This window comes from Argopecten irradians, unplaced genomic scaffold (genome assembly GCF_041381155.1).
Source record: "Argopecten irradians isolate NY unplaced genomic scaffold, Ai_NY scaffold_0112, whole genome shotgun sequence".
Lineage (NCBI taxonomy): Eukaryota > Metazoa > Mollusca > Bivalvia > Pectinida > Pectinidae > Argopecten > Argopecten irradians.
In genome coordinates, this window is record NW_027187579.1 from 1 (window position 1) to 13,961 (window position 13,961).

The 13,961-nt window shown below is 32.2% G+C and overlaps 1 long non-coding RNA gene and 1 pseudogene across 1 annotated transcript; one reads left to right on the forward strand and one right to left on the reverse strand.

Annotated features, from left to right (window-relative positions):
* Positions 1–312: 312 nt before the first annotated feature.
* LOC138311787 (uncharacterized) lies at positions 313–3,689 on the forward strand (annotated as a pseudogene).
* Positions 3,690–5,009: 1,320 nt separating this feature from the next.
* Positions 5,010–13,648, reverse strand: LOC138311786 (uncharacterized). Its single transcript, XR_011206741.1, has 4 exons — positions 13,221–13,648; positions 6,547–8,445; positions 6,332–6,442; positions 5,010–5,881 (listed from the first exon to the last, which is right to left on the reverse strand). It is a non-coding gene; the product is annotated as an uncharacterized lncRNA (long non-coding RNA).
* Positions 13,649–13,961: the final 313 nt, after the last annotated feature.

Genomic DNA, 13,961 nt, shown 5'->3' on the forward strand with positions numbered 1-13,961 from the left:
CTGAATAGTTAATGAAAATAAAGGCTTGTCCTGATTATGACTTCTTTCTTGTAAGATTCTGATAGATGTCAGTCAAAACTAAGGTATCATTTTTTCTAATAATAGATCCATATGCGTAACCAGCTGGTAAACAATTTCTAAGTCATTTAGTGTGCAATAATAAATAATATCATAACTAGATGAATAAGACAAGCATGGTGCATGTGTGTATAGGCCCCTTGTTTAAATTTGATGGAAATATAATCTGGAAAGGAAAAACTAATTTTTTTCTTTATTTTTTTTTGTTCAGGTTTGAACCAGAGACTAAACCATGTGAAAGCAATCATGAAAGATACTCACCAACACTTGAAACAGCAAACCCACCACCACCACCATCATCATCATCATCATCATCAGAGACCAGTGATGAAAGTGAAGATGAAACGGTCACAGATGATGACAATATGAAATCAAATGAGTGGTGCTGTAATTATGATACACAACTTTATGAAAGTGATATTGCAGTCCGCAAAACAAATTCCCAATGCAAACTTGACTTTATTGCAATGGTTGACTTTACAATTTAACATGTTTGTTTCTCATCCTTCTGCGAGTAAACGCATGTTTACTCATAATTTACATGTCCAGAAAATCATTCTCAATGATACAGAAGACATTTTACCATCTTCATACCATCAGGCAAGGAAACTGGTCGATCCATTCATTGTGAAGAAGAAAGTATTCAGCGTGTGCCCAAAAGATTGTGTAGTATTTAGAGATAGTCCAAAATATTCATATGCCAGTCTTCAAAAATGCCCTGTATGCAACGAAGATCGATTTGTCAAGACTACATCTAACAGATTGATCCCTAAACGTAAATTCATATATGTGCCTATTGGTCCGAGGATAGCAAGGACTTTTGGAGATGTGAATTTGTCACAGTTAGTATTGTCACATCCTGGTAGCAATCAACAAGAAGAAACAGATACATGTATGTGGGATGTTCACCATTCTTCCACCTGGGGTGAAGTCTATTCCAAGGAAGGTTATTTTGAAGGCAACAAAGCTGGTTTGTCATATGCACTTGACCTAGACGGTGTTAACCCATATCATAATATTGGAATACAATATTCAATGACTCCCATTATGCTTACTTTACTTAATCTTCCCAGGCATGTAAGGAACTCGTTTGGAAATATTAACCTGGTTGGAATTATACCAGGAAACGGAAAAGGAGAGACTACCAATTTTGATCCTTTCTTAGAAATACTTATTGATGAACTGTTGTTTTTAACAGGATGTAAAACATATTGTGCCTATAACAATGCTCCTGTGGACATAAAAATCAAATTGTTGCTATACATTTTGGATTACCCAGGTCTTAGTAAAGTGTTTCATCAACATGGAAGTGGTAGCTTGGTTGGATGCCATTGGTGTTTTGTTCGTGGAAAAAGATGTCCACATCTTGATAAAGTTGTTTACCTTTCTAACAGATCATATTTGCACAAGTCCGACTTGTTACGTAAGGATATTGTCAACTTCGTAGAAAAACAGGGAAGACAAGTCTGACAAACCAAAGCAACGTTCCATTGAAACATAATCTTCGTATCGAAAGGCATATGAAAAAGCAAAAAATAAAACGCAAGCTGCATGTGTGGCTTCTGCGACAGGATGTAAGAAGGATTATGCATTATCTTGTTTGCCAGGACATAACAGAATCACTGAAAGCAAGCCTGACGCATGTCATACTGTTAAGGATGTTGTGCAAAATGTTATGAAACTGGTTACGGGACACAAAGTAGATTTATCAAAAATTGTGGCTGCTGAAAAGGAAAATAATCGACTGCATATTTTGCACAGATCAATCTCTTCATAAAACACTGCTCCTTTACCTGGATCTTATTATCATGATGAATCAGTGGTAACGGGTATCAGGTCAAAGGGCAAGAGAACACTTGCATGCGGACAAAGTGGTTCCCATCCTAAAAAATCTAAACAAAATCATAGGGTCAGTGGTAGTGATAAAGAAGGTGAACAAAAGATTCCTGATAATCTTCCATTTTTATTGACTAAATCTGAATTAAAGATTGATCAACGAGCTGAAAATATACGTGTACCAGTAGGATTTGGACTTAAGCCTTCTTCATTCATCAGTAATCCTTGCTGTTTAAAATCCCATGACTGGAAACAGCTGGCGACCCATGGTATTCTGAAGTTTTGTTTAAAAGATACCCTCGAAAAAAGATGTAGGGACACATTATATTTGCTTTTTGACTGTATCACAGATTTATGCAGTGAAAAGATATCTGTAGAGGAGGTTGACCTTTTGGAAGTCAAGCTAAATAAAGCTCTAGCTCTTCTTGAAATGAACTTTCCGACTTACTTGCAAAATATCACAACACATATCCTGCACCACATTCCGGATGGAATAAGAAGATATGGCCCCGTTTACGGAACGTGGATGTTCGTGTTTGAGAGGTTTAATTCATGGATTTGTAAACGTGTGACAAACATGAGATACCCAGAGGCTACTGCTATTGAAACCTTTCTACTTCACGACTGGTGTCATTACATGCTGTCATCTGGGCGTGCTCCAAAATCTATGGGATTCCTTAGTTCCTCATTTGGAAAGTAGTATGGAAAACGAAAATGAAGAAACACTTGATTCTCTTCATCAAAAGAAGGAAACCTGTCATTTAGGAAGGAGACATCTTAAATCTTTACATAAAGGATGTAAGAAACTACTTTGTGAGTCATGTACAACACACAAATATTTCTATCATAAGGAAACAGATGCAGACACTAACCGTATTCAAGTATATACTTGTGAGAGCAGGGAGTTAAAATCTGCGCGTACTTCATCATCTTATGTATATTGTGAAATGGACAGAGGATTTCAGCATCAAAAAGTTGTGTCTGGCAAATTTGTAGAGTTTGGGAGAATTCAATATTTTATAGAGCACAAGACTGTTGGTGAATCTCAAACAGACACTTTAGCATTTATAACTTGGATAAATGATGTTAAATTTGACAAAGACACAGCTCTGTGGTTTGTTCATCAAAACAATCAAGCTGCTTGTGATGAATTGTTTGAAAAGAAAAGGGATAGAAGTTCATTTCTTCTAACAAAAGAATTATCACACCCTTTGGTAACTGCTGTTGAAGATCGATGTTTGTGGTTTCTCGACAGCATGAAAAAACCTGCATACTAAGGCCAGATATGTTTACATTGTAAAACGTCCGAGAGAACTCTTGGTAAAAACAACACTAAGTATGTTCAGTTTTCAACTAGCTTTATTCTTCAAAATAATATCTGAGAGAAATATTGTGATTAGCAAATGGAACAGCTGACTTATAGTATCAAGTTTGGAATATTTAATAGTCAAAACATGTATACTGAGAAAATTAAGCAGACGATGAGGATGAATTTTAATTACCATTAATTTTTTTCACATATCATGGTCATGAGTGAATTTGCAATTGGAAGACAATTTTTACATCTAGCCATATATTTTAATGGTAATTAAAAGGTTCTCTTTCATTTGAAATATTTGATATAATTATATAACCATTAAATACAATATTTTTAATGGTTTAAGTTTCTGTCGATTTTTAATGGCAATTACTGATTGTTAGTAATGGCCATGAACATAAACAAGCAAGTAATCAATATATTTAATTGTTATTAAATAAATTTAATATCCATTAAATTTGCCATTAAAAAAGAAATCTACAAATTTTAATGACATTTTCAATGCTGTTAGATATATTTGATTTCTTTAATGTCATTTTGACATGATTTCAGCCATTAAACTGTAATTTAATAGCAATGAAAGTAGTATTTTAACATGATTTTAAGTATTTGACTGGTTTCCAATTAAATAAATTAGTACAAAATTTTTAATTGAGCGTACTAATTGAGATATACCTTTAATGGTAGTTTTTAATACTGTTCCAGTAGTGAAATTGTATTTTGATATACCTTTAATGGTTCTTTAATACTGTAAGCAGTCCTTAACTGTGATGAAAGCTTCCTGTGTCTACAAAATTAAGTATTAGTGAGAAAAATACCTTCTGTTATCTACTTTGTGTTTATAAACAAGAAATTCTACGTTCTGTAAAAAACAAGAAATCATGACAAGTCCTTAACTGTGATAAAACAAGAATTCTGCTTCCTGTGTGCTACTTTGTGGTGATTTTATTTACTATATATAAGTATTAGTGAGAGTGCTATCACATTGGTTATACCTGTCCTTCTGTTATTTACTTTGTGTTTATAAAACAAGAAATCATGGACAAGTTCTTACAGTTCTGTAAAGTTTATAAAACAAGAAATCATGGACAAGTTCTTACAGTTCTGTAAAGTTGTGTTTAAAGATAAAGATGATTATCATTAAAACGTTTAATAGCCGTCTGTCAAAGTGAATGAAACTTCTTGTTTGTCTGATTATCATTAAAACGTTTAATAGCCGTCTGTCAAAGTGAATGAAACTTCTTGTTTGTCTGATTATCATTAAAACGTTTAATAGCCGTCTGTCAAAGTGAATGAAACTTCTTGTTTGTCTGAATGAATTAAATGCTTGTTGAGGTATCTGTAAATTTGTGACACAATCATTAGTGTGCAATGTGTATATTTTATTGGTCATCATAACACAACAGCTTTTGATAAAGAAAACAAATTGTTAAATTTAGGTTCACACATAAGTAAGGATCAATTAAGATCTGTAACAGAAAAAATCACCAGTTGTGTCTTTCTAGTGTCAATGATATTATAAAAAATTTTAAAGAATTTTTGGATTTTTTATGCCAAGAAAATGTTTAGTCAGGTTTGTGTTTTTATTCTGTTTTGTATATCAATACACCTTCCATATTATAAATAAGTGGGGGGTGGGGGTGTTAAGAATTGGCTACACCCATCATTCAGTATATCAAAAACAAAATTCAATGTAAAGACTAATTTATTCATTATTCCATGTTGAAATCCAGATATTGTATAGCTAAGCATTTGTAAGGAATAATATAGGATAACCATGGTTTGAAAAGTTTAATATGAAGATTACAGATTTACAATGTACATAAATAAAAACATTATAAACAAATCGAAACCGAGAGAGATTTGTTGTAGAAGTTTTATGATTGGTATGTATGGTGAGCGTCATTCTACTTTTATATATAAATTTGTAAGTATTGTTATGTACAGACTGTATTATGGACTAAAAACATTCAACACTAGTCTGCATTCTATGGAACTTCTAGTGTGCATGAAAAATAAACTTGCTTTGAAGAATTCACTTTTGTAATTTTATCATTGTTTTGTTGCAAACAAAATTCAATCGATTTGGAGATATTTTACTGAAAAAAACCACTTAGAGAATCTAGAAGTGTCTAGAAGATTCGAGCGCCATTTATGGTATCGTATGGTATAATAGTCTAATATTTAACTTATTACAGAATGTGTATAGGCTCTCGTCTGTTTACCATAGTGTCCTGACGTCCTTGGGTAGCGAGTATGAAACCCTCAGGGGGCAGTTAACAAATACTAATTCGAGTTCGATGGGTTTTTTTTCTCTGGGAATTCTTGCTTTCCACCACCGCTTAAACCTTCAATTTTCCTGGCTGATGTACATGGACGTTTGCTAATGTTATCGACAGGCGACTTACAAAAACATCCTCAAGGTATAAAAAAAACAACGCAGATGTTTTAATAGCCCATAAAGAATGGATTCCTCGTGTAAGGAATTTTCACAGATTTCATTTCACATTTCACTCTATTTGAACAGCGCCATATCTTCATCTTCTTATTCTATATTGTACCACCAAACACGGTTAGATTTGTCGATTACAGCACGTGTCCTGTATGGATTGAGTAATCCAAAATATTTCCACTGTAACATTTGATCTACTGAAAAATAAACGGAAAATGTTAAAACTAACTTTGAATAATCTAGAACCATTTGTGATTGGTATACTGTGTATAAAAGCATATTCTAAGAGCAAAAGTTAAACCCATTCGATAATATACATGTAAACGTACTGTTAGTTATGAAGACCACATAGCCTGCTTAAGTTTGAGATCGAAGCTTGACCTAGACCTAGTTTTGTATAAGACCGGGATGACCTATATTTGTACACAGTAAACTAGTACATGCCTTACATCTCAAGTCTGTGATGCAAGATTCTGACACATGACGCCTGTGTTGGATTTAAAAAACTTTCTTATTCTTCAAAAATTCTAAAAGTTAAATATTTTAATAACTCACATATTGATATTATTAAAATATTAGAACTTTGCACTATGGATAAAGTATATAAAAAACTATTTTGATAGATGAAAATAAATATATATACATACCACTTAAAACTTTGGTCATGAGTAACTAGGGTAGACATCGTACAAGCAGATGGAATACGCGCCGCATTATCAGCATGATCTGTTTAGTCATCTTTTACGAGGTATCGAACACTAAAATTGATAAAAAAAATAATAACAACAATAGTACTAAACAGTTCCATGTAAACTGAAACCACATCAATCATATGGCTAGATGATCTGTTTTGCTAACTTACCCATTCGATGCTCGAAACTCCAATGCTTTTTGTTTTCGCTGTTGCACATCGATTCCACTTAACTGTCACTCTGTAAACAAGTTAGATAACTAATTATTTCGAAATATTAAATAATCTCACATCTATTAAATAAGTCTTTTATCTCTTAATTTGAATACGTATGATTTATATTAAGTTATTTCCAGATATGAACATTTTATCTGACAAGTATAACGATTTTGTAAGATTATCTCGATATTCAGAAATTCACAAGAAGAATAAACATTAAATAAGAGAACATCAACTCGTAAAAATAATTTTGATCCGTACATTCCTCAGTAGGTTCGTACTGAAATAAACTTACTTATAGTTTAGACAATCAAAACCGGCAATGCAACTTAACCTTGGTTTCTATGTGTTTGAATGACAAACATTTTTCAGCATTTTCATGATATAGATGTGAACGATAATGTTTCATGATCAAAGATTGTTATGACATGAACAGAAATAAATATTTATTTTGTACACGTTAATTCGGTTAAGTACCAATCGTAAGGAGAAACAATTAAAATGTTGATGACAGATATTTATACCATTTCTTAAAACAAAACATACATTCAACATTTCATAAAACACAACATACATTCAACATTTCATTAAACAAAACATACATTCAACATTTCATTAAACAAAACATACATTCAACATTTCATAAAACAAAACATACATTCAACATTTCATAAAACAAAACATACATTCAACATTTCATTAAACAAAACATACATTCAACATTTCATAAAACAAAACATACATTCAACATTTCATAAAACAAAACATACATTCAACATTTCATTAAACAAAACATACATTCAACATTTGATAAAACAAAACATACATTCAACATTTCATTAAACAAAATATACATTCAACATTTCATTAAACAAAATATACATTCAAAGAAGCAAACCATATTATCCTTAACATATAAGGTCGAGTGACAATAAGATAAACCTTATTTTATGGTTCATAATTGATTAATATGATATAAACATTATTTGTTATCTTTCTTTTATTCATTACAGTATAACATGTACATCAATCGTTACTTGAATAAAACAAATGTAAATATGATGCATACATTCATAATATTTCATAAAACAAGCGAAATGAAAATATAAACACTTCATTATCTTTAATAGGATAATCTATAAGCTTGGCGGTAATGTTAGAGCGGGACATGAACAGAGATCACTCCCTGTACATAGTAACGTAAGTCAACAGAATACTCAACGTAGTCACACGTCGTATGGTTAGTAATGTGAACACATGGTATATATAATAACAAGAATAAGGTAAAAAACATAATCACAATACTATAGATCAAAAATGTATATCATAACAAAATAATACCATAATTCTATTATAAACTGTAGGCCGTGCAATGATAAACTATAACTGAGAGAGATATTGGTTTTAATGTTCTCTCTATAAATGAATTCATCTTACTGATATTGAATAACTTTGTTTATTATGCAGTAAAAGAAATTTGCCCCAACTGTATTTATTGTGTTATTCAATGACTATCACTAATATTGTATTTTTGATATTCTTTAATTGACATGTTATTTATTTATATATAGATACCGAGTAATTAATGATATTTACTTTCCCGTTTATTTAGAAATATATGTCGAAATTTCATCTTGTACTAACCTTCTTTTTCGCAAAAGTATGGCATATTCAGTGTACAATCCAAATCATTCCAAGCATTCCCAGGAACATAAAACTGAGCACAATCTTCATTACCACCCCAATCATTAGGTTGACCCGGAAGCCAGTCGGTGTATGTGACTCTCGAGTTGTCTGACACCCAAAACCAGACAGATCGGGTATTAGTGTATGCTCCGATCCAAGGCTTTCCTTGTCGAATAAAAAAAACAAAAAAAAAACATATATATATATACAATTTTTGTCTTTTGATACGTCGCTTCTGACTGGTTGAGGCCCAGTTTCACCAACATTTCTTGATTGTAAAGTATTCCCTCATAGAATCATCATTACAGAAGTTCTTCTTCTTTTAATATCACCAGACCTTCTTGACAAAGAATATTACCTGGAGTGCGTGGGGGGGACCCAGAATTTAAAACTTAATTCTTTTTGTTATTTTTAAATTATATATGTAAAACTACATGTAAATACAAAGTAGGAAGTTAATAGTGGAGAGATGTGAGAACAGCTGGTGTCAGCTGATCTCGGAATGAATCTGCAATAGGAGTGTCAACATTGGAAGCAGGAAGGGCGTTCAATTGGATTATAGTGTGCGGAAAGAAAGACCATTTGAGAATGTCAGTAGAAGTAGATATTTGGCGAAAATGTTGGTTGTTTGCTTTGCGTGTGTTGCTGATGATAGGGACGAGAGTGTTGATGGTAGGAACTGCTAAGTGACAGTGGATGATTTTATAGAAAATTACTTGGCGAGATTTTAGACGCCTTTGTGACAGTAGTGGCCAGTTGAGAGTATTTATCATGTGTGTTACACTGTCCGTTTTTCTATAGTTGTTTATGACATACCTTGCTGCACGTCTTTGAACTTTTTCTATGTTGCATATATATGTTTTGTTGTGTGTAGAAGTCCCATACACAACTACTGTACTCAAGTTTGGGTCTTACTAGAGCTAAATAGGCCTTGGATGTAATGTTAGTATTTGATATTTGTAAATTTCTCCTTAGGAAACCAAGGGATTTGTTGCCATTAGATGTTATCACAATGGATGTTCCATTTCAGATTAGATTGGAGAGTTACCCCTAGATATTTTGCAGATGATACAGATTCTAAAATGTAGCCATGTAGGATGTAGTTGTATTTTATAGGAGTTCTTTTTGGGGTAACTGTCTTAAGTGTACATTTTTCTGGATGGAAAGCCATAAGCCAATCTGCTTCCCATCTTGCTTCCCATCTTGCTGCAGCATCGAGGAAGTTAAGGATTTTTTTTTTAATATTTCGATTTTCACTGAAGTTGGACTCAATGAAACTACTTAAAAATCCGGTTTCATTTGCTCATGAACTTGGGTATGAACTTGGGTATCTTAACATCGGTTTTCGCGCAAGGAAATATTTTATCTAGACCTACATGTACTTTTGCCTAGGAAGCGTAACGTCACCGTACCCCATTTGGTACAAATTTGACATATTTTTTGCGATATTTTTAATATGCATTACTTGTGATTCAATGTTTGTCAGTTTCTGACAAGGACTGCCTCTGGGGTGTACGTCCACAAAAAAATTATCGTCGTAACTGCAAGCTAAAAATAGACCGGTTTTATTCCTCACTACGTCACTTCCGGTTTTGATACAGCGAGCGGACCCCTTTTGGTACACGGGACGTTTTGCTTTGAGATTCTCGATTTATATGCTGAAATTTTAATTTATGCACATTGATGGAAAGGTGTGGTATTCATTCATCATTCTGTGTGACTGTCTTTGATATTTACCGACGATTATTTAAAAAGTACCGCCATTCAAAACACTACCTAATCTGGCGAGTCATTTCCCGTATTTTTCAGTGAAATTGAAAGACGGTTTGGTGTTACAATTGAAATATGAGGAATATCCACTACACTTCTTCATATAAACTGATTTAAAATAGAACATACCTCTTTCAGAATATTCTGCAATCTATAATCCCGGTAAATACCAATTTTCAAAACTTTTTAAAATATGTTATCAAAACGAAACAAGCACCTGCTCATTTGCATATAAAATTTGAAATAACATGCCTAAAACAGTCCATATTACAACTAGGCCTATACTATAGATCTATCCAGTATCCATTCTCCAAATGAAGCATTAGAAATAACGCAAATAGAACATAATTATATATATATAGATATGTATCTTGTTTTATAAGATTTTATTAATTGTACCATGTAGTGTACATTACATATTGTGAAAAAGAGCTTGTTCAGAACTGTTTGTATGTAAAATGTATATAACCTTATAATGTGCATCTATTTAATTTGATAAGGCTTCATTTAGCCCTCAATACACAGCTAATGCATAATAGTACATACTTGCTGAAAATCTTGTTATGCAACTGTATCTTGAGGTTGAGTACTTGTTTATAAATGTTATTTATATGAAAAATTAAACAAAATCATAGATAGATACAAGTAGGTATATATAAAAACGTTTTTATGTATTATGTATATTTGATATTTAAAGATAATTTTATAAATTACATTACAAAATTAATTTATATACTCTTCTGTTTTAATTTTTTTACAACTCTGTCAATTTTGTTATAATCTTCCATTATTGATTTTAAAAGGTTTGCATTACAAAACATTACATATATAAATTTTCCCATATTAATTTATTAAGAGGATTCAAATACATGTGATTCATGTATAATTATTGTATAGCATATATAGATATTTTTATGGTAAAACAAATACCATTCTTTTCAATTACTGGGTATACAAATCACCAATGACTAGATATCCTTCCTTCTGTTAACTTATTATATGTAATTATTTATCTACATGTAAATCATTTTTACTTGGGAGTTTATCTGTAAAATGGTAAAATTATAGAGGGAATGATATATATAAATATATCCTGTCCATTTTTACTGGAAGACCACAAATAAGAGGTTAAGAAAAGTCCTCATAATGGTCATGTCAATGCAATAATATTGTATTTTTACCTGTACATGGTGCATTTTGTTCCCTATAGAACAAAGATACCCTATAATCAATAGCTCTGTACCTGGTATAATTTTTCATGTCTAATTTTCTATTTTGTTTATGTTGCAGGTATGGAAACCCCAATAATTTAAGAAGAATTTCTTGAGGCTACACATACCTTTTCTATATGTAAAAACCATAATATTTTTTTTTTAATTTCCTGAGTTCATCATCTGTTACAAAATTTCTTTTGTTCATTGGAAAACTGCAGCATTCAGCATTTACCACAATAATTTTGGAACATATTGCCATATGCAAACCTATATGAAGACGTGAATGTCTCAGAAAATGGTTTTACTGTGAAATTAAGTATGATTTTTAAGAAAAAAGATCTAGTTTATAACTGGAATTGCCCTAATTATGCTTGTTAATTTTCAGTAAATACATTACAGCACTCATTAATATATCAATTTGTTCTTTCTTTAAAGTTATAATACTGGGAATCACAAGATAGAGTATGCATGGTAATAGTATAGGTACAGGCAATATATACCTGGTACATGTACATTTATACTTGTAGGTACTAGGTAATACATGCAGGTACACTGTATAATTGCATATTAAGTTCATTAGTGGATAAAAAATAGATGCAATAGGGCCTAAGGAGGTAGTACAGGTTCATTTAAACACAACAATACTGAACACACAATTACAATTCTTACAATTTCTTCTTACAAGTTACAGATGAAAATAAATGTATCCACATTTGTTCAATTCAGGATCACTTGCAATTGGAATATGAATTATCTATACATGTATGTGTATACATGGCCTCACATTGATATTAGTTTTGATGCTATGCACTGACCATATTTTGGTTGGTACATCAATATTGATTCCTAAACACAGTTTTCAGAAATGCAGAATTTGTCATACCTGGATTAAGTCATTTTATAATTTTGAGGAACCACTTTAAAAAAATCTACTGAGATACTGCTTACATTAAGTTACATGTATCTGTACTGAGTACATTTGTATGTCATTGTCTTGGGGAAATGTCACTGGTCTGTTGTTTGATTATCTCATTTTATTTAAGACAAAAATTCATATGGTGTACATGTAGGTTATCTTACAATCTTAATGATTAATAGACAGAAAGTAATAATTGACACCAACACATAATACATATCCTTGCTATAAATCCGGATCTCATTAAACCCCCAACCGAGCACCTGGCCTGGTAGATCGTTTTAGTCAGCAACGTTGAGGCATGCGCATTGGTAGTAAAAACAAAAATGGCGAAGCGGGATTTTTGAATTGCGGTGTTAAACTAAGAAAAGTGGCGTATCTGCGCTAATAAAAGAGGTATCGTTATGGAAATGCTATCCGAAGAATTTTAGTGATATAGAGATTCATTTAATGCGTTTACTTTTGATGAAAACGGATAACAATGTAGCATAAAATAGCCGTCGAATGGCTCAACGGCACCCACTGCTAACATTTACGGCCATTTCGCCCATTTCGATGTAGGCGTATACGAATATAATCTAGACGATCGAAGTCAAATTTGAGCTTAAATTGTCATTTTATACTTGTATTTTCATATCACAATAGTATAAATAACAAAACACAGTAACTAGGATTTTAGAGGGGAAAACCCTAATTTTGTACCAAAAGGGGTCGTGTACCAAATGGGGTAATGTACTGTAGCTTCCTACTAGGCCAAGGCATATATCTAAACTGCGGTGGTTTTTCAAAAAGTACAAATATTACGGACAGATTTCTACAATTTTAAAAGCATATTTATGAACTCTCGTCTTACTGACTCTTGTGTATCATTAGTCAAGCAACATTGCCTACCGAAGAATAATAAAAATGTACCATGTTCCTGTGTGACGTGTGCCGAAACTAGGCCTACGCTAGAACGTCAGAGTTACAAACAAATGATTAAGCCTAAACGGCGATAAGAAATACTACATGTATATAGAAGTCAATGAGTGTTGATTTACCTTTAATCAATTGTTTATGTTATGGCTATTTTTCAGCCAGGAATTTTCTGCATCCGTTCCTATCTTTACAAGGTTGCTGCCATGGTTGAGGCATTCATTCTGCAAAAAGGAAAACAATAATATGAGCATTTTGATAGTATAACAACGGTTCTCCATCAAGAGAGGGTGAAATAAAAAAGAATAAACATTCACACAGGTTAGAGTACATAGCACATTTGTATTTCTTGTTTTAATGTTTGAAAATTTGAATAAATAAGAATCAACCTTTTCTACAGACTAAAAGGCCCACCAGATTTCCGAAACGACTTTTAAGTTTTAAAATGGGAATGTAAAACGAGATTGATAATTCTATGGAGTCGCAAAAGTTATCAACTTCCGTTAATACCACATTTATCATCACCTTCTTACCAATTTAATTAAGATAAATTAATTGATAATTTCATAACGCGGGTCGTCTATTTTTTTCCGCCGTCATCCTAATTACGTTATAATAATTATGTTACTCAGGAAATCTTGCATTTGTTTGGTGTTGTTATCTTATCTAAGACCACAGGGACCTGGCAAGACAATTTTTAACCAATAGTATACATGTATATATTATAGTATCAAGGGTATGAACTCGGCGGTCGAGAAAAACGGACCTATTTTTCTAAAACCGTAATTATTTTAATAAATGGGTTCAATACACCATTGACGGATATCTTACCTTAAAAAGAAATAATTTATATTTCCATTGAGTGC